At 34.5% G+C, this 23,540-nt stretch overlaps 1 protein-coding gene across 1 annotated transcript in view; it reads left to right on the forward strand.

The window, feature by feature from the left end:
* Positions 1–23,540, forward strand: part of MGAT4C (MGAT4 family member C) — an 815,317-nt gene that overhangs the window by 285,554 nt on the left and 506,223 nt on the right. The window lies entirely within an intron of this gene.

Here is a 23,540-nt window from a genome sequence, read left to right on the forward strand (position 1 = left end):
TATCTTTAATTCATAGGAAAATGGATATGATGAGATTGAGGAAGTTATCTCATGTTAATCAGAAAGAAAGAAGAAGAAAAGGAAGAGAGAAAAATGAAAGGATGGAGACAGAGAGGACTGTAGCAAGATAATTTTCACAAAACACTTAGTATTTTAACAAATATTTTAAAGTTCTTTCCTTCTATTTTGTTACAGAAGCATAAATACCTTTATTTTTTGTTATGTTTTTAAATTTTAAGGGAATTAAACAAGAAAGTAAAAATATTTTATAGAAATGTAATAATATATGTTTTTAGAATATGTGAAAAATATAAATAAAAATGAAATAACCTATTATGCATACGCAGTAGTTATAAGAAACAAAACATTTATGTCCTTGTATAAATGTATTCCACTTTGGGCTGGGCGCGGTGGCTCATGCCTGTAATCTCAGTACTTTGGGAGGCCGAGGCGGGCAGATCATGAGGTCAGGAGATCGAGACCTTCCTGGCTAACATGGTGAAACCCTGCCTCTACTAAAAATATAAAAAATTAGCTGGGCATGGTGGTGGGCGCCTTTAGTCCCAGCTACTCGGGAGGCTGAGGCAGTAGAATGGCTTGAACCTGGGAGGCGGAGCTTACAGTGAGCCAAGATCGCACCACTGTACTCCAGGCCTGGGCGAGAGAGTAAGACTCCGTCTCAAAAAAAAAAAAAAAAAAAATGTATTCCACTTTGAGAACAGACACCATAACGTTAACATGAAATATTTTATCAGTAAAAGAATATGAGTTAAGCCCTAGATTTTAGCTTCTGGTGACCCCAGCTGATAACTCCTTACCTGTTCCAAAACAAGTATATTTAAACTCATCAGGCATTACTGAAAGATCCAATCCCTCCATGTAAACTCCATCATGAGGTCCTCTGGACTGTAGTGCCTGGTGTCCAGTTGTTGCAGTCCTCACAGAGTCTCATGAAGCTATTCTTTTCTTGGATCCCTGCCAACTTGAGAATAATGTCTTTCAAAATGCTCCTGTTTCTCCTATTGAATATCTAATTCCTCTCTTCTTAATTCTGAAAAATCAATGCCATCCTAGCTGTCTATACAGTACTTTGGCCAGTTCCCTAATCATATCACCTCATGTGCCTTCTCATCTCAGACTCTGATTTAAGACTTTTTAAAAATTAGGCTTTCAAATACAAACAAGTTTTTTTATTATTTATTTATTTGTTTATTTATTTATTGAGATGGAGTCTTGCTCTGTTGCCCAGGCTGGAGTGCAGTGGCATGATCTTGGCTCACTGCAACCTCCATCTCCCAGGTTCAAGTGATTCTCCTACCTCAGCACCCCAAGTAGCTGGGATTACAGGCGCCCACCACCATGCCTGGCTAATTTTTATATTTTTAGTAGAGACGGGGTTTTGCCATGTTGGCCAGGCTGGTCTTGAACCACTGAGCTCAGGTTATCCACCCACCTTGGCCTCCCAAAATGTTGGGATTACAGGCGTGAGCCACCACACCTGGCCCCCCAAAATTATTTTTATCAACAAATGTTCACCTTTAAATATATGTGTATATTCATGTACATATCACTAGAATCATCAATGTCAAGAATAAAATAGTATTTATTCCTTCTCCCCAAATTAGAGGCGTTCACTCAACAAATATTAATTAAAGTTCTACTATGTGCCAGGAATTGTTCTGGGCAGGAGAAATATAAAGACAATCAAGTGAGAAATGACTCCTGCCCTCACAGGGCATGCAAAATTGAAATTAAGCACCATTATTAGTATTTATTTCTTCACTTTTTTTTCCTTTTTGGTTGAAAATATATATAATTTTATATGGTAATCTACTGAGTTACTATCAATACTGTGTATCATTTACTATTAAAGAGACATTTACTTTTATAACTGTTAACAAATATGAAAAAGCCTTAACTGTTGATTTTTAAATTTTAATTTTATTCTCAAGAAAGAACACATGGGTGGTATATTTTCTACAAATTTGTCTGTGAATGGCAGCTCTCTGCTGGATAGAAAATTATTGAATCACAATCTCTTTTCTGCTTGAAACTCTCTAGAAAGTGTCCTATTGTCCTCAACTAGATTTTTGTTTCTCTATTGATAACCAATTTTTGCTGCCTGAATGCATAAAGAGGTTTTATTTTATTTATAATTTTCAGCATAAACCATTCATGACTTCTGGATTTTGTTTGATTATACAATGAATCTCCTTAACTGAAGACTCATTTTAAGTTTAGTAAAGTTTATATTATCATATCTCTTAAAATATGATTTTATTTCCTTTTTTCAAAATTTTTGTTATGAACCTACCTATTAGAAAATGACTATGCTTCCACCAAGGATCCATGTCTTAACAGGAATATATGACACTTACACTTCCAAAGGTTAGACTGCAAATCTATGTCCCTTATGAACTGTGGAATTCATATTATGCAAATAATGATTATAGGTGACAGTTATATATAGTATCGAGATGCGTGTTTTCTTTTTCCTTTGTCTACCAAAGTCTCTTTAGTGGAAGACAGTGATGAGGTTATAATAATGAAAAAATTAAAGGTTAGCTGGAGGTGTATGCTGCCATTTCCACAAGACTGTGTATTAACATGGATGGTTCTTTAAAGTAGTCATAAAACTTTTGCATTTTATATGCATTGTACTCATTATTATCTTTTAAATTTCTAATGTTTCATTATAGTTGTATACAAATGAATTACATTTTATTAAGTAGATAATCGTATAGGTGTTTCATCAACAAAATACTGACAAGATTAAGAAAACACATAATGAAAATATCTACAATAATTTTATATATGTTTTGTTTATACATCTCTTTTGAATTCAAACTTTCATACAAGTAAAGGCTTAAAGAGTGTAATTACTAACAAAACTAACTGTTCTCCAGGATAGGGCAAAAACAAATGTGATAATCCCAAACTCTAAATTCACATAGGAACAATTTATATATGTATTTGCACTTCTGGATGCCTTATTAGTGATTTCATTGGAATGCTCCAGGAGGATTGTTTGGATTTGTACAAGTTCTTTTTAAAAGTCCTGTTGAAGGAGGTTTTTCATTATATAATGTATCACTTACTAAAACTCCCTTTCTGGCAAGCTGATAAAAAAGTATCTTAGCTGTTATGCTGTCTAATTACAGGACCCAAACCTGACAATTGGAAGGGGAAGCTGAGTGAATCAGCTGTTAACTCTCTTTCAATGAGATTTATCTGTACTTAAAGACAGTGAACACAGGGTTTAAAAAACTTTAATACATAATGTATTGTTAAGATTATACTGAAAATCAGACATGACATTGCATTACTCTATTCTGAAGAAATAATTTCATTTAAATAATTGTAGACAAATATAATCTGTTTATCTTAATTGTTAAGAATTATAAAACAAAAATTATGATGTGTGAGAATGAATATTGGTAAAACATGTGTAATGTTGCATGTTGCTTTAATTGAGTTAAATTAGGTCATCCATTGTATGCATGAAATACACGGGTCATTGGCAAATAATATTAGTTTAAATAAATATGTTAAAGATACTTTTCAAACAACATAATTACTATGATATCAATAATTAGACTGCAAATGCTTTCACTCTTAATTATGTATTCACAATATTTCATTTGATGTTTGCTTTGTCTTCACAAATGAACTTCTAGTTAAAGATGAGCTTATATTTAAAGTATTTTGCATAAACTTTTTTCCTAGATATTACCTCTCTATTTTTCTTTTGAAGATAAGTAGAAAGGGAATCAATTGGATTGGAACCATTATTTGAATAGGCGTATTTCAGTCTAGGAGTCAGGGAGGCCTTGCTTTATTTATTTGCAAACATAAAGCAGCATACAAAACCCAGAGCTCCTACACTTCATAACAAAACAGGGGCAGAATAAACAGAAATGAAAGATAAGTGAGAGTTATAATTACATCTATTATGAAGCAAAAACCATTGAATTGTAAATTCATAAGATTGATTCTCTAGGACAAAATGAATTTGAAGTCAAAAGACACAGTTACTATCCATGGTTATTTGTTCTGTAACTATGGGCAATTTTTCAATTTCTCTTGGCTTATTTAAAGGAAATAACAGAAATCTACTTCATAAATATATGGTGAGAGTTAAATGAGGTAACATATTGCAAAATATTTAAAGAGATTTATTCTGAGCCAACTGTGTGAACCGCGAACACCAGGAAGTACTGAGAACATGTTCCTAAGGTGGTTGGTGTACAGTTTGATTTCATACATTCTATGGGGACAGAAGTTACAGGCAGATGCCAATCAATACATGTAAGGTATACATTAGTTCAGTTCAGAAAGGCAGGACAACCCAAAGCTTATAGGTCAGGGGTGGATTCAAAGACTTTTCTGATTGGCAAGTGATTGAAAGAGTTAAGTTATTATCTAAAGACCTGAAATCAGTAGAAAGAAGTATGTGGGTTAAAAGAAGAGGTTATAAGACCAAGGTTTTGATTATGCAGATGAAGCTTCCAGGTAGCAAGCTTCAGAGCTCTTATCAGACCTAAAAAGGTGGCAAACTGTCTTGGTGAATTGTCTCTGGATCAGGAATGGACCTGAAAGGGAAAGGGGATTCTCTACAGAATGTAGATTTTACCCACAAGTGACAGCTTTGTGAGGCCATTTCAATATATATCACTGAAATATATTTTGAAGTAAAATACCTCAACTTCCTTCAGGGCCTACTGTCATGAGATAATATACAAGAATGAAATTGGAATTTGGTATCTTATTGCTACAAAGAGTCTGCTTTGTCAGTCTTAAAATCTCTGTTTTAACATTTGTGCTGGTCAGTTGTGCCTGAATTCTAAAGGAAGAATGTATAATGAGACATGTTTGGGGTGGGTGGTGGGGGTGCTTCCCATCATGACCTGAACTAGTTTCTCAGGTGTAGTTTGGAATACCCTTGGCCTAAAGGGGGATCCATCAGTCAATTGTGTGGCCTAGAATTTTATTTTTGTTTATATATAGATATATAAAGTTATAATTATATAATTTAATGTATGTACATACAATAATGTGTGTATATAGTAGTATATAGTGTGTATATATAATTATAATTTAATTAATTATGTATATACATACACGCACACACACACATATAAATGCCTATCTAGTATGTTTTAGATATTCAATATGACTGTTAAAAGGATCTGAGATACAGGAAAATTTCAGTGTCAGAGTAGAAGAGCCAAACTAGAATTCTTGGGAAAAAGGTACAAGCAGGCCCAAAATGACCTTATGAGAAATAACTTTTGGACAATCCAAGTGACTCCTTCTCCACAGAATGGGCTACATTTTAAGCTACCAAGAGCTTCAATAGAAAGTTGTTTGAAAAATGGATGACAACGTTTTTCTGAGATTATAGAAAGGAAACTATTAGATGAACTATTAGACTGGAGGAGTGGCTCATCAAGGTCCCTCCATCTCCAGATTCGATGGTTTCTGAATGGTTTGTGGCTGACTACTTTGCAGTTAAACATTTATTCTACTATAAAAAATATTGTTGTATCGCTAAAAGTTGGGGTTCTGGAATCCAAATTAACTGTGTTTACATTCTGACATGGCCATTTTATGATTATATTAATCTGTAGAAATTATATATAACCTATCTCAGGCTTAGTTTTCTTATCTGATATGTGGAAAATAACAATTTTTTTCAAATGGCTAATGTGAAGATAAAATAGTGCATGTTAAAGACTTAGCAGAATGCCTATAACATAATTAATGGTCTCTGTAATTGTCAGGGTTTTATTATTATTAATCTATCAGCTTGGTATAACTGACAGGCCAAATCTAATTCTATCCAAACATGAGAAAGCAAAGTGTAAAAATATCGTGACTAAAAATGACAAAAGATCAAGCAATAAGTTACCTATCAAAAAATAAATACATAAAATGGCATTCATATTAAAATGTAGTTGTCCCCAAATTGCCAGCCTTTAAGATGCAATTTTATCAGAACCATATTGAATAGGTTGTTTCTAAATCCACACTGTTGCCTGAATTTACAGCTAATTAAACTAGATTTAATACATGAGGCAGTAACAGCTTGGCAAATACAATTAGACTATTCAAAATTATTCTTTGAATGCCTTTTTGCCTTTTAACTCACCAACATTGTCTTTGGCCTTTTGACCTGCATTAATTTATGCTCCCAGAAAAATTACTGTGGTGTTCAAATTTTCTACATTGTTAAAATCCATTTGTATTCTATATTAAGAAAAACCTAGTTTGTCTTTTGTTAAAAATTTCTTAGAGCATTTTATTCTGGAAGATTTACACTATAGATAACTAAATTTACTTGAATTTATTTTTCTTAGATCTAGCAATAATTTTGAGTTACCTATCAAAAGATAAACCTTATTAGATATTTATAACTGAATAAGTGTTATATGTATGAATCCACAGATTGTCTAATAATAGTACAATTATCACTACTAGTAATTACAGTTCTGTTCACTGAAATACAGCTTATAGCTTATTGTACCACTTAACCTCATCTAAAGTGTAGGAATTTCAGTCACTTACTTTAATGCCCCCAAAATTATCCTATTCCTAAGTTAAAGAATCTATAAAAATGATTATGATAACTTGACTGATATTATTATTTTAAAATAGAAGTTTGAGTTTTTAGAAAATTAGTGTAAATTTGCAATTTACCAATTAGATGATTCCATAGAGTTGACTAATCCATTAGCCAATTTGTAAAGCCAGTTGTTTAAGTTTCATTAATTAGTATGCCAATATACTAGGGATTTCATGTTTATTAAAAAAGTATTTTTTTATTTTAAAGTTCAAATTGTTACCAAAACCTATAGAACAAACTCAAAATAAAATATTAACAGTTAAGTTCAAATGTAATCAAAATAAAATATTAAATGACGAAAAGTAAATAGAGCATTTTGTTTATGATGCTACCTAACAAAAAATCTGCAAACATGAAATAAAATAAAATAATAAAATAAATTGCATCTGGCTTGAGTCTACAAATCATGTGTTGTGGAGAGTGATTTCATAACTGAATGGATGTAAAGCCTGAAAGAAAACATGGCTTCAATATAATATTGTAAACTTGAGAAGTTTGAGAGTTAAATTTTAAATTTGCCATTTGTTGTCTTCATTGTTTTGACTGCTAATGAAGGAAAGGGCAATCAGTAAACAAGTGAAGCTCTTTACCAAATATGGCTTTACTGACCACAGGCAATACCTAGCATCACACAGGGAAGCAAATTGGTAGTCATAGGAGACTGCTGTGCATTGATGTGATATTCATTGAGGCTAAAACCAATCAGCAACCAAGCCATTCTGTACCCAATTAAGTCTGTAAGTGGTTTCCAGGGGTAAGCTCTTTGAGTGCACATTTGAATAATCTAATTTGGATTTTCAAAAGTAGAGGAAATGATGGACAGATCACATGCTAACTGGCACTGGTCCATAAATTCCAACACAAAGACTGTCATATCTGAAATAGTTTATGATGCATTTTTTAAAAATGAATGTTGCATAAGCTATTTGATATGGTACAAAGATAAAATTTGTTGTCAATGCTCTACTCTTTTATCTAAAAACAAGTTTACATCATCCATGAGTAGTTGGCTAGTGCCCCTTTCTTTTTGAGAATAATAGAGGGGGCTGCTATCCTTACCCTCAATTAAGCATGTGTATTATTTTGAAAGACTGAAAATTTACAGATTCTCATGTGTTAATTATGCATTGAACTTGGCTATTTCTATCTATGTAAGATATATGTATATAACATTTGCTGTACATAGTGTATACACGGTACCTAATATACATGGTCTTATTCCTAATGGAATATATATTATTTCTTCAAATGGATTGGGAAAGAAGCTATATTGAAGCCTTTGGCAGGACACTTTCTTCTTTCATTGGATTCCTAGGATGGCATTCTTGATTGAGAAATAGTGAACAAATTGTTTATGTTATATGGAATTGTTCAGGCTACTATATTGCTTTTTGAAACATGAGTACTTTGTTGAACTAATGTGTGTCTACATTAAGTACTAACATAAATATCAAACATGTAAATCTTCTAGAAAAGTAGGAGACTTTAGAAAATTAAAGAGTACAACAAATAAGGTATGATTTAGTTTGCTAAGTTACCTGCAGGAGTTAATGTTGCTTTTAAAAGCATACTATTTATTTTTAGGGAATATATTCATTTTATTTATTTCTAAGGAGTACATAATATGTCTTTGCTTCATCTTTAAGGAAAGGAGAATGGTTAGCAGCATCTACTAGAAAAGAAGTGGGATAGAAATAAGATTCAGAGGCTATCTTCCTAGGGGATAGATGAAATATTTGTTCAGTTTAGATGTTTGAAAGAAAATAAACAAAAAAAAAATCAAATATATTGAAGTCTGGAGAATTAGGTAAAAGTGAGGACTAGTTGCTAATGCCAAGGATTATAGAGGGTTTAGCTTTCAAGGTAGGACTCTAGTTATAAGGAACAAAGGAGATTGCATAACAATGACCAGTCCTAAGTAAAGAATAAATTTTAATAGACAGCTATATAAGTTAATACATTCAGTCCTCCGTATTCACGGTTCTGCATCTGCATATTCACCCAACTGAAGACTGACAATTTTTTTTTTTTAGTTTATAAAAGTTTTTTTTTTTTTTATACTTTTAAGTTTTAGGGTACATGTGCACAAGGTGCAGGTTTGTTACATATGTATACATGTGCCATGTTGGTGTGCTGCACCCATTAACTCATCATTTAACATTAGGCATATCTCCTAATGCTATCCCTCCCCTCTCCCCCCACCCCACAACAGGCCCCAGTGTGTGATGTTCTCCTTCCTGTGTCCATGTGTTCTCATTGTTCAATTCCCACCTATGAGTGAGAACATGCGGTGTTTGGTTTTTTGTCCTTGTGACAGTTTGCTGAGAATGATGGTTTCCAGCTTCATCCTTGTCCCTATAAAGGACATGAACTCATCAGATTTTTATGGCTGTATAGTATTGCAGATTGACAATATATTTAAAACTAAATAAATAAAAAATAATGATATGAAAATGTGAAATAATATAAAATTTTAGATACAACAACCATCTACATAGCATTTACATTTTATTTGGCATTTTAAGTAGTCTGGAGATAATTTAAGGTATGAGAAAGGATGTGTGTAGACAATATACAAATACTACGCCATTTTATATGAGACTTGAACATGTGCAGATTTTTGGTATCCATGAAGGTCTCCTGGAACGAATCCCTCATGGATACCAAGAGACTACCATATATATTCTAAGGAAAATGCTAGACATTGTGTACAAAGTAAACAAAACTAAAAATAAATAATAATCTGTAGCCTTTACTTTGGAAGCTTCTGCTATGGAAACATAAAAAAAAGGAAATCTAAAACCAAAACAAATTACTAGACCTAGGAAGCAAGTTGGTGGAATGATTGCAGGCAATAAAATCAGTGATGGAACTTATAACAGACATATCATTTAAAATAAGTTTGGCAGTGCAGTTAATAAGAGATGATAAACGATTTGTTCATAGCTCCTTAAATCTTCCCTTAAAGAAAAAAAATTGCCTGCCATTGGAGCAAGTCTGAATGTCTGGGTCTGTGGTTTAGATAGACAAAGAAGTAGTTGTCAAGATTGTATTACATTTCCTACAGTGTCCACAGAGGGAAAAGAGAAGGTGGAATGCTCATACTGGTGCTTACTCACATTACTGTAATAGTAGTATGGTCTTCAGATGCAGTGAATTGCCTCACACCCAAAGATAAGAGTGCCATTTATTCGAAATGTGTACTTTATTCAATTACACATGAACTTTATATGAGTGGAGACACGTCTCGCCAAGTGTATAACCTAGAAATGAAAAAAGTTATTTTATAGGCCAAGTGCAAGTTTGATATAGTTAATGTACTTGCCCCTTTGGATCATGACCCAGGCTAGAATACCAAAGAAAGAGAAAAGGAAAAACCATTCCTATTTTTTTTTTAATTTTTTTTTGCTACCTTAACACCTATCTGGTTGTCTGTGTCAAACTGGAAAAGTGAGTTTTAATGTATTTTACCTTGAATATTCTTTTAGTGATTTTTTTTCAACTTTTAAGTTCAGGGGTACATGTGCAGGATGTGCAAGTTTGTTACATAGGTAAACATGTGCCACGGTGACTTTTTAGTGTTAATTAATGTTTTTCACACCACTTTGATGTGATAGCTTCAATTATCAACTGTCAAAAGCTGATTATCAGTCAGAAGAAAGAGTTAAATGAGGATTGAAAGGGAAATAAATATATGAACAAAAGGGCTGAATCATACACTAAAGTCTTAAATCATGAAGAATATCTTACAAAAGAGTGAAGGACTTATGATTATATTTTTCTAAAACAGAAACACAAAATTCTCACATTAACATTTGCATTTTGTTTAATTTTTGCATAAGTTCATATTGTTCATGAAATTAATTTTCTACACATTATCAGCAAAATATACAATAATTTAATATTAATAGGATGCATTATGATATATTTCTAAATTTCTATACTAAAGAAAAATTACATTTATATACTGTGTATTTTTATTTGGCCTAAGTACACAGAAAGAAGAAAGATAATATTTATATCTGTCTATTGAATATTTTTGTTTTCTAGAAAAGCAGATATAACTTACATGAGGATTTTAAAACACTTAAAGATATAAAATCCCTTATCTCTGAGAAATAGAGTGAAACTGTGAGTAAACTGAAGCCATCTATATTTTAAATTAATGGTTATTTTGTGGCCATGAAAGCTTGAGACCGATCTTATAATTACTTTACTCACAACATCACAACAGTAATCTTCTTTACTTTTGATTATATAAAAATATATAAATTGATTATTTCATTTTAAAATGTTTTCAAATGTATTCATGCAGCATTATTCTCCTAGAAAGTTAATATTTTATAGAAAATGAAATAAAATTATGTGAGGTCATGTTATCTTTAATCAGCTTTAATGAACTGTAGTTCACACGTGATAAAATATACACTTTTTATGATTTTTAACATTTATTTTTATTTTACCATCTTCACAATTTTTAAGTGTACAGTTCAGTGGTGATAAATACATTTACATTTTTTTCATCACCCACCTCCCTTTCAGCCTTGTAACCACCAATCTCCTCTATTTTTATGAAGTCCACTTTTTTAGCTACCACATATGAGTGACAACATGTGATATTTGTCTTTCTATGTCAGTAGCATTTATATATACAAATAGCAAACAATTTGAAAAAGAAATCAAGAAAGCAATCCCATTTATAATAGCTACCAACAATATAAAATAACTAGAAATTAATCCAACAAAAGAAGTGGAAGATATATATATAAGAAAAGCTAGACAACTCTGATGAAAGAAATAAAAGAGGACACACAAAAAATGGAAAGATATTCCATGCTCATGGATTGGAAGAATTAATATTGTTAAAATGACAATAGTAACCCAAAGCAATCCACAGATTCAATGCAAGCCCTATCAAAACACTGATGACATTCTTCACAGAAATAGAAAAAAAAACTTCTAAAGTTTATATGAAACCACAAAACACCCCAAATAGACAAAGCAGGCCTAAGCAAAAAGAACAAAGCTGTAGGCATTACACTACCTGACTTCAAACATATAACAAAGATACAGTAATAAAAATGGTGTCATACTTGCATAAAAGCAGACATATAGGCCAATGGAAAAGAGATATAAATTCATGTATTTACAACCAAATCATCGTTGACAAGATGCCAAGAACATACAATAGAGAAAGAACAGTATTTTCAATAAATGTTGCTGGAGAAACTAGGTAATTATATGCAAAGGAATGAAACTAGACCCTTATCTCTCATTATGTACAAAAATCAAATTAAAATGGATTAACATCTGGCAAGATGGCCAGGTGCCACTAGATCCAGCCAGGTGAAACAGCTGCCACCAAAGGACCCAGATGACTTGTGCACTCATAACAAATATTCAGAAGGAATGCACCACGAGTGGACAGAGGGAAGACACAGAAGCTGGACTGAAGGAGGAGGAAGCTGGAAACCCTGCACAGGGCTACCACACACTGGGACTATTCCTGGCCCCCAACAACTCCAGGACAATGGGTGAGTTGAACTGGCAAGGAGGAACCCACTCTTGCCCCAGGCCTCTAGAATTCCAGCAGGAAGAGACCCCTCCACTGCCATGGACACTCGAGTTGGCAGGGAGAGCTGCTTAGAGAAGTTGTAGGGGCGGCAATCAAGCTGATATGGAACCCAAACGGTTTGGTGTGTGAACATCTGTAGTGGAGCATGACCAGTGATGGCCCTCCCCCTGGGCTCAACTTGCTCTTATAGGAGACTTTAGTCCTAGGGAAACTGTCAGACCTAAACTCTGCAGGGCATTCTTGCCCATCAGATGAGGTCAGTTAGCCTGAGTGGTCCTTGATCTGCATGCCTCCCCTGGGGCCCCAGCCTTGCCACTCCTGCATGCAGGGCAGCCTTGGGTTCGCTGGGGGCCTCCATCATAGATTCTGAACTAGCAGACCATTCCTGACCAGCAGAGAGCTCTAGCAGGGTAGCCCCCATGGCCACACACCAGCTGACCTGCTCTCTCCTCACTGCAGCTTCCCAGGGGCCCATGGAAACCCTCCATATCACTTTGTGTGTGTGTTTTGCTTTTCTTGCTCCACCAGTGTGCGTGTGTACATGCACTCTGCCCTGCCACTGCTGCAGCAGGAGTGCAGTTTACTCCCCGCCGACCCTCCTCCCCCTACCAACCAATTGTAGTTGGAACTTTGGTGGGCACAGAGCCAGCCAACCCTGCTCCTGCCAGCACGCTGCCCTTGTACCAACACTGCCATGGGAGTGAAACTAGGCACAGAGAACAGCAGGCCCTCCCCCACCCTGAGCAACCACCCTTGCCCAACAGCACCCTGGTCCCTGTGCTAACACTACCACCAGCATGACTGCATGCACAGTTACCAGCAGGAACTCCCCTCCCTCTGCCAATCCAGCCACATTGTATCCACCACTGTTTTGAATACCTGCATGGAGGCAGACACCCCAGCACCTGCTGGCACCCTGCCATAGCCAACAAGTGTACACGCTGCTGCACTGCTACTGCTGCTAGCACATGCGAATGAGGACAGATCCCACTGTCACTACACTATGAAATGCTTTGGCTAACACTACCCATCAGAGTATAGTGGCCAGCAGTCTAGGAGACTCTCAGTCCCAAACCTTCCAACAATGCAGTGGATTCCTAACCTCAAGGATCCAGTGAACAAAGTCAGGGCCCAATACAAGTTCCCCAGAGTTAGAGCACACAGTCCAGGAGTTGGGAGCTGAGCATTGGTCTCATAAAATCTTCCAGAAATAAAGCCAGTCAGCCGAATCCACCTTATACCACAATCAAATCCTCAATGTTGTCAAATAGGATTAAAAAAGAAAAAACACTCAAAGGTCAGCAACTTCAAAGATTGAAAAAACATAAGACCTTGAAGATGAGAAAGAACCAGCCCAAGAACCCTGACAACTCAGAAAGCCAGAATATTTTTTTTCCTCCAAACAACCATACCACCTCTCCAGCAAGGGTTCTGAACTGGGCTGAGATAGCTTGTATTAGTCCATTTTTACAATGCTATAAAGAATGACCTGAGACTGGGTAATTTATAAAGGTAAGAGGTTTAATCAACTCCCAGTTCCACATGACTGGGGAGGCCTCAGGAAACTTACAATCATGGTAGAAGGCAAAGGGGAAGCAACCACCTTCTTCACAGGCAGTAGGAGAAAGAGGATGATGGGAGGGAAACTGCCAAACACTTTTAAACCGTCAGATTTTGTGAGAACCCACTCAGTGTAATGAGAACAGCATGGAGGAAACTGCCTCCATGATTCAATTACTTCTCACCAGGTCCCTCCTGTGACATGTGGGGATTACAATTCAAGATGAGATTTGGGTGGGTCCACAGAGCCAAACCATATTATAGTTGAAATAACAGAAGAGTTGGCCCCTTTCTTACACCATATACAAGACTCAACTCAAGATGGATTAAAGACTTAAATGTAAAATCCAAAACTATAAAAACCCTTGAAGACAACCTAGGCAGTACCATTTTGGGCACAGGAACAAGCATGTATTTTACAACAAAGTTGCCAAAAACAATTACAACAAAAGCAAAAATTGACAAATGGGATCTAATTAAACTAAAGAGTTTCTGCACAGCAAAAGAAACTATCTACAGAGTGAACACACAACTTACAGAATGGGAGAAAATATTTTCAAACTATATATCTGACAAATGTCTAATATCCAGCATCTATAAGGAACTTAAACAAATTTTGATAAAAAACAACTTCTTTAAAAAGTGGACAGAGGACAAGAACAGACATTTTTTAAAAGACATACATGAAGCAAACAAGCATGTGAAAAAAGTTCAATGTCAGTGATCATTCGAGAAATGCAAACTTAAATCACAATGAGATACCATCTCACACCAATCAGAATGGCTATTAATAAAAAGTGAAAAAAATGACAGGTGCTTGTGAGGTTCCAGAGAAAAAGGAATGCTTATACACTGTTGATGGGAATGTAAATTAGTTCAACCATTGTGGAAGACAGTGGTTGGTAATTCCTCAAAGACCTAAAAACAGAACTACCATTCCACCTAGCAATCCAATTACTGGGTATATGCCCAAAGAAATATAAATTATTCTATCATAAACATACATGCACACCATATGTTCTTTGCAGCACTATTCACAATTGCAATGATAAGGAGTCAACCTAAATGCCCGTCAAAGGTAGACTGGAAAAAGAAAATGTGGTAGATATACATCATGAGATACACACTATGCAGCCATAAAAAAGAATGAGATGATGTCCTTTGCAAGAACATGGATGGAGCTGGAGGCCATCATCCTTAGCAAACAAATGCAAGAGCAGAAATCTGAACACCACATATTCTCACTTATAAGTGGGAGCTAAATGATGAGAACACATCGGCACATAGAACAGTACGAAGCACACTGGGACCTATTGGAGGGTGGATGACAGGAGGAGGGAGAGGATCAGGAAAAAATAACTAATCATTATTAACGAGGCTTAATACATTAGTGATGAAATAATCTGTACAACATACCCCCATGACACAAGTTTACCCATAAAACAAACCTGCACATGTACTCTGCACTTAAAGTAAATGTTAAGTTAAAAAGAAATACATTAAAGACTTAAACATAAGATCAAATAATGTAAAACTACTAGAATAAAACATTGGGGGAAAATCCCAGGACATTGATCTGGACAAATATTTTTTGTGTGAGACCTCAAAAACACAGGCAACAAAAACAAAATTAGACAATTGGGATTACATCAAGCTAAAAAATCTTATGCACAAAAAAGAAAAGAAGTAAAGTAACCCACACAATGGGAGAAAATATTTACAAACTATCTATTGGATATGGGATTAATAACCAGAATATATAAAAAGCTCAAATAGCAAAAGAAAAAATTCACAGATAGTATGATTTAAAAATAGGTAAAATATTAGAACATAACATTTCTCAAAAGAAGATACACAAATGGCCAATAGGTATGTTAAAAAATAATCAACATCACTAATTATCAAAGAATCACAAATCAAAACCAAAATGAGATATCATTACACCCCAGGTAAAATGGCTTGTATTTAAAAAGACAGGCAATAACAGATGCTGGGAAGGATGTGGAGAAAAGGGAACCCGCATACATGGTTGGTGGGAATGTAAATTAGTACAACCACTGTGGAGAACAGTATGGAGTTCCTCAAAAACTAAAGGTAGAACTGCCACATGATCTAGCAATCTCACTACTGGGTATATATCCAAAATAAATGAAATCAGTATATCAAAGAGATATCTGCACTCCCATATTTATTGCAGCACTATTCACAATAGCCCAAATATGGAATCAACCAAAGTTCCCATCAATGTATACACTGAAAAAGAAAAGGTATTATGTATACACAATGGAATGTTATTCAATCATAGAAAAGAAAGAAATCCTGTCATTTGCAGCAACATAGAACTGGAGGTAATTATGTTAAGTGAAAATAAAACACATTTTCAGTAAACGTCTTGATAATGTCTGATGAATTTTATACACTTGAGCAATTACCACAATCTAGTCATAAAAAATTTCGATCTCACCAAAAATTTCCTCGTATTTCCTTTCAGACAATCTCTGCCTTACATCCAGACTTAGGACTAGGCACTACTCACCTGGTGTTTTTCTGAATTAAATTTATCTTTTCTAGAATGGCATATGAGGTAGAATAATGCAATATGTATTCCTTTATGTTTGGTTTCTTTTCAGTGACACACTATTATATTGATTCATCCATTTTATGTGTGTCAATAGATTTTTTTAAAAATTTTTATTGCTGAGTAGGATTTCATTGAATAGATAAGCTACAATGAGTTGGGAATTTTCCTCCTGACAGATGTGTGACAGATGTTTGCTTCTAGATGTGACTTTACTGAATATACCTGATAGAAATAGTAGTGTGCAAGTCTTTTTGAGCAATTATACTTTCGTTTTTCATATGGAAAGGCCTAGGATTGGGTAGGATGAGTCATACTATAAGCATATGTTAAACTTTATAAAAACTCCCAAACTGTTTGCCAGAGTGGCTGTATTATTTTGTATTTCTGTCAGCAATATTTAAGTATTCCGGTTTCTTTCTATCCTCTTCAATAGTTGCTATTGAGTTTTATTATTTTAGCTATTATAATGAGTAGAGGTATCTCATTGATGTGCTAATTTGCATTTCATGTATGAGAAATAAGGTTGAACGTATTTTCATGTGATTAGTGATCATTTATATAGCTTATTTTGCAAAGAGACTTTAAATATTTTGCCTATTTCTTTACTTTGTCTTATTATTTACTTTCCAATTATATATGTATATTTTGTACAAAGGTCAAATGCACAGAATCCTAGCCTGTGACTTGACTTTGTATTTTCTTAGTAGTTTCTTTTGGAGAACAAAAGTGGTTAAGTTTTATGAAGTCAAATTTATTCTTTTTTTTTGTTGTCGTTGTTCATGCAATTGGTGATCTACCTAAGAAATCTTCAAGTATTCCAAATGTAATGAACAGTCTGACTCATTATTTTAATGGTTTATTTGACAGTTTTTAGGATTCACTTCCTCTCATGTTGCCCCATATCGCTGCAAGTTGATAAGAAAGCTTGCATGTTTTCTCCTTTAACATGGGGGAAGTACAAAGCAGGCATGAAAGGGACCCCTACCCTTTGCCCCACTGTCTCACCACCATAAAAAAACACAAAGTCGGCCGGGTGCCGGGGCTCACGCCTGTAATCCCAGCACTTTGGGAGGTCGAGGCAGGCGGATCACGAGGTCAGGAGATCGAGACCATCCTGGCTAACATGGTGAAACCCGGTGTCTACTAAAAATACAAAAAAAAAAAAAAAAAATTAGCCGGGCGTGGTGGCGGGCAACTGTAGTCCCAGCTACTTGGGAGGCTGAGGCAGGAGAATGGTGTGAACCTGGGAGGCGGAGCTTGCAATGAGCCGAGATTGTGCCAGTGCACTCCAGCCTGGAGACAGAGTGAGACTCCGTCTCAAAAAAAAAAAAAAAAAAAAGTCACTTTTCTCTGTTCTCAAAACCTATTTTGGAACCATACTGCTAAGTTTGTCCTTCTTTTCCCAAGCGCCTCATTACATGAGTAATAAACCTTTCATAGTCCAGTGATGTGTGTGATAATTATCAGACATTGGAACCAAATTTTAGGTGAGGGTCCATTCTGATTCTTGAGTGGCTACAGCATCAAAGATAGTAATACTTTCTTTTGTATTTTCTTCTGAAAGTTTTAATAGTTCTAACTTTGTGTTTGAATTGATGGTCCATTTTGAGTTCAATATATATGTGACATGAACTAAGTGTATACATTCATTTTTATTGAGATATAATTCACATGTCATAAAACTCACTCTTTGAAAATGTACTATTCAATGGTCTTTAGTATATTCACAAAACTGTGTGACCATCACCACTATCTAATTCCAGAACATTTTCATCAATATCAAAAACATTATATGGTAACTCTACCTTTAACATTTTGAGAATTACCAAATTATTTTCCATAATTGCTGTACCATTTTGGACTCCTGCTTGCAATGTATGAGGGTTATAATTTATTTACATCCTTGCTAACACTTGTCCATCTTTTTTATTATAGCTATCATTGTAGATGTGAAATGGTATCTCATTGTAGTTTGATTTGTATCTCTCAAATGACTAATGATGCTGCTCTTTTGTCTTGTGCTTATTGACATTTGTATATAATGTTTGTCTTTTGATTGTTAAGTTGCAGTAGTTGTTTATATAAGTCTTTGATTTTTAAGCTATTATAATGGGTGGATAGAGGTATCTCATTGCTGTGCTAATTTTTATTCCATGTATGAGAAATATGGTTGAACATATTTTCATGTGATTTTTGATTAAGTTGCAGCAGTTGTTTATATGTCTTTTAACAGACAGAGGATTTGCAAGCATTTTCTCCTCTTTTGTGGCTTGTCTTCTTACTTATTTGATGGGATTTTTTGAAGCAGAAAATTTTATAATTTTTATAAAGCAGGAGTTTGTCTATTTTTTCTTTTGTTGTTTGTGCTTTTGGTCTCATATTAGAAAAAAATTGCTTAAATCAAGGTCAAGAAAATTGACTCATTTTTCTAAAAAAGTTTTAGAGTTTTAACACTTACATTTTGGCCTGTTATCTATTTTGAGTTTTTGTTTGTTTGCTTATTTGTTGTTTTGTTTTTGGATATGTTGTGAGTTAGAGGTCAAGCTTGGTATTTTGCACATGGATAACTAGTTGTGCCAGTACTATTTGTTGAAAAGACTATTCTTTCTTCCACTGAATTATCTTGGCACGCTTATCAAAATTTAATTATTATAAGTTCAAGGATTTATACTTGGAATCTCAATTATATTTCATTGTTTTGTGTCTATCCTAATGCAAGCACCATGTCATCTTTATTATTGTAGCTCTCAGTTTTTAAATCATGTAGCATGAATTTTTCAATGTTACTTTTATTTTCAAGATTGTTTTGAATATTCTGGGTCCCTTGTGTTTCTATGTGAATTTTAGAATCTGCTTTTCAGTTTCTGGGGAAAAAAAAGGTGGCTAGGATTTTGATAAGAATTGTTTTAAATGGACAGGGCGCAGTGGCTCACGTCTGTAATCCCAGCACTTTGGGAGGTCGAGGTGGGCAGATCATGAGGTCAGGAGATCGAGACCATCCTGGCTAACATGGTGAAACCCCGTCTCTACTAAAAATACAAAAAAATTAGCTGGGCGTGGTGGTGGGCACCTGTAGTCCCAGCTACTCAGGAGGCTGAGGCAGGAGAAGGGTGTGAACCCAGGAGGCAGAGCTTGCAGTGAGCCGAGATGGCACCACTGTACTCCAGCCTGGGCGACAGAGCCAAAAAAAAAAAAAAAAAAAAAAAAAAGAATTGCTTTAAATGTTTATAACAATTTAGGAGTATTGCCACTTTTAAATCTTCTGATCCATGAACATAAAATGCTGTTTTCTTTATTTATGTCTGCCTTAACTTTTTCAATGATGTTTTGTAGCATTCAGTGTCCAAGTTTTGCGTTATTTCTAAGTATTTTATTTTTTATTCTATTTACATTGATTGTTTTCTTGTTACTTTTCAATTTTTAAAATAGAAATTTTAAAAATTCCATTTTTAAGTTGTTCTTTGCTGGTGTATAAAAGTATAATTAATTTCTGTAAGTTGATTTTATATCGTGCAACCTTGCTGAATTTGTTTATCATTTCTTATATGTTTTTTGAATTCTGTAGAATTTTTTTTGTATACCAGATTGTGTCTTCTGAGAATAGAAATAGTTTTACTTCTTTCTTTTCAATTTTTCATTTCATTTTCTTGCAAGTGGCTCTGGCTAGAATTTCTAGTACAATGTTCAATAAATTGAGTGAGAAATGAATTATTTTGTTCTATTGCTAATCTTAGGAGGAAAGTTTTCAGTCTTTTATCATTAAGTATCAAGCTAGCTGCCAGATGTTTGTAGGTAGCCTTTATGAGATTGAAGATAATTCTGTGGGAGGATGAATAATGTCCCCAAATATCCACATCCTGATTCCCAGAACTTGTGAATATGCTTCATTTCATTTCATTTTTGCCCGAAGAACCTCCTTTGTATGTCTTTTAGCACAAGTTTGCTAATAATATATTCTCTTTGTTCTTGTTTAAAGCATGTTTTAATTTCTCCTTCATATTTGCAAAATAATTTTGCTGAAAGTAGAATTTTTGTTGATAATCGTTCAGCACTGAATGTCATCTCACTGCCTTCTGACTACTAGAGCTTATGATGAGGTATTAGGTTTTAATTTTCTTAAATGCGATAGGCACAATAATGGATCTCCAACAATGTTCACATTCTAATCTCTGGAACCAATGATTACATTAAGTTACATGAGAAAGGAGAGTTAAAGATACAGATAGAATTAAGAATGCTCATCAGCTGACCTTGAAATGGAGAGATTATCCAGCATTATCAGGGTGTGTCCAGTGTAATCACAGGGTTCTTTTATCTGGAAGAGAAAGGCAGAAGATAGATTTAGCAGCATGAGAAAAACTGAACCATATTTTGCTGGCTTTAGTAATGGAAGAATGAGGCTATGAGTGAAGCAATGCAGGGGGCCTCTAAAAGCTGAAAAGGGAAAACAAGCAGATTATCCCATAGAGCCTCAGGAAGGAATACAGGCCTACTGACACCTTGATTTTAACCAATGAGACCCATTTTAGATCTCTGACCGTTAGACATATAATAAACTTGTATCATTTTAAGCCACGTAGTTCGTGGCATTTTTTAAATTAAAGCAGTAGAAAAATGATACAGATCCCCCTCCCACAAGATTTGTTGTTGTTGTTGCTTGTTTCCTTAGTGACTTCCCTGAACTAATTCTGTCAACTCTGTATTTGTTGTCCTGTGTGGCTACAGAAATTTCTGCTCAGTTAACTAAATTGTAAACTACTAATTGGACAGAGATTTCTTAAAATGCTTTTATACGGTAATTCTCCAAATCTCTACTAAGGTGGTGTGTGTGTGTGTGTGTGTGTGTGTGTGTGTGTGTGTGTTGGTGTATGGCTTCATTCAACACTTAGGCAGCTGACAACTCTGCTTTCACTTCCTGCTTGCACTTCCTGCTTGTCAGATGTTGACAATTCTCTAACGATTTTGAGGGCTTCAAATCCTTTATGCCCCCTTTCATAACTACTAGGTTGCTGATTTTCACAGCTACCTTGTTTGTGGGACTGTTGTTTTCTAAATCTAATGCAGAGCTGAAGAGAGGGGATAAAGGCAAGTTAAAATGCCACAGAACTCACTTTTCTCACAAAGATTCTGTTATTGTCTTCCTTAAGTAAATATTCCAAGACTTTGGCTCATTTCCAGAGTTCTGAAAAAGTTGATTTTGGCCATTTTTGCTAGTGTTATCATTGCTGTTATGAAGGTACAGATAGTTGAAAGTCTCTACCATTCCCATTGATGCCACCCTATGTTCATTATTTTCCCATACAGACATTCAGTTGTTCTGGCACAGTATGTTCAAAAAACTATCCTTTCTTCATTTGCTTTCCTCAGCTCATTGATTGAAATGAATTGATTATATATGTATGGCTTTATGTTTGGACTCTATTCTGCCAGCATCCATAAAACTACAGCAGGCTAACTTATTAGCGTGCAAGAAGAGAAACTGTCAGACCATTCAGGAAAAGTCTGTAATGGAGACCAGCTGGAACCATTCAGACATGAATAAATCATTTTAGGTACATCATCTGGTTGTCGTCCTTTGGATGAACCCTACCATTAACCTTATATTTAACATGAATTTGAGTCATGTGGTATTGAATGGATAGTAACTATTTGTTGCTACTTGCCATATTTTCCTGTAAATATATTTAAAATCCAAGAACTTTTAAATGAATATCTCATGATTTTTAAGTATAATAGTTGCTATTTTAATTCTTGGTTTTGTAGTTAATCTTATTTCATAACTATTAAAATGCAAAGTATTATAAGAATTGTGGGGATACATACATATACATTGCAACTTTAATTGGCTTTCTCAAGTTAGTATTCTGCTGAGAGAAATAAGAATAAATATAAATAACTAGTGTGTAGCATTATGTGGCAAATGTCACAGGTTTACCATCCCCAGTCAGCTAACTCAATTCTGTTTTTCTCTTATTATTTTTTATTAGAGTAGGAACATTTAATATGAGATCTACCCTTTAAAAATAATTTAAATATACAATACAGTATTATTAACTATAGGCATGAACTACAGCAAATCTTTAGAACTTATTGTCTTGTATAACTGAAACTTTCTATCCATTGAACAGAAACTCCCTATATTCCTCTCGCTCTTATCTTCTGGCAACCACCATTCTACCCTCTGCTTCTCTGAGTTTGACTCCTTTAGATACCTCATATAAATGGGATCATGCAGTATTTATCCTGTGACTGGCTAATTTCGCTTAACATAATGTCTTCCAGTTTCATCCATGTTTTGGCATATTGCAGAATTTTCTTGTTTTATTAATAGCTGAATAATACTCCATTGTATGTATATCGCATTTACTTTGTCTGTTTATACATCAATGGACAATTAAAATTTTCCCTACTTTGGCTATTATGAATGATACTCCAAGTATCATTCATAAATAGAATAGAACTGCATAGAAATTCAAATATCTAATCAAGATCCTGGTTTTAATTATTTTGAATAAATATACAGAAGTAGGATGTTGGATCATATGGCAGTTATATTTTAAAATGTTTAAGGCACCTCCATACTCTTCTCCATAGCAGTTGCACCAATTTGCTTTCCCACCAATAGTGTACAATGCTTTCAATGTCTTCCTATTCTTACCCAAATCTGTTATTTAATAATGGTAGTCCTAACAGGTGTAAGGTGATATATCATTGTGAGTTTGATTTGGATTTCCCTGAGAATTAATAATGTTGAGTATCTTTTTATATACCTATTTGACATTTGTATGTCTTCTTTGGATAAATGTTTATGGAAGTCTTCTTTCTTTAGTAGTATGTTTTCATCTTGTCCTTTTTTTCTTGTTTGTTTCTGTGATTGCATTGTAGGTTTTTTTATATATTTTGAATATAAATCCTTTATCAGATATATGGATTGCAACTATTTCCTCCCAGTTCATAAATTGCCTTTTTACTCTATTAATTGTTTCCTTTGCTGTGCAAAAAATTTTTAGTTTGATGTAGCCCCACTGGTTTAATTTTGCTTTTGTTGCCAATGTTGTTAGTGTTACATCCAGGAAACTATTGCTAAGACCAATGTCATAAAGCTTTCCACTTTTGTCTCTTTCCAGGATTTTATTATCTTAGGCCTTTATTTAGATCTAATCCATCTTGCATTGACTTTTGTGTGTGGTGCAAGAAAC

This window comes from Nomascus leucogenys, chromosome 10 (genome assembly GCF_006542625.1).
Source record: "Nomascus leucogenys isolate Asia chromosome 10, Asia_NLE_v1, whole genome shotgun sequence".
NCBI lineage: Eukaryota > Metazoa > Chordata > Mammalia > Primates > Hylobatidae > Nomascus > Nomascus leucogenys.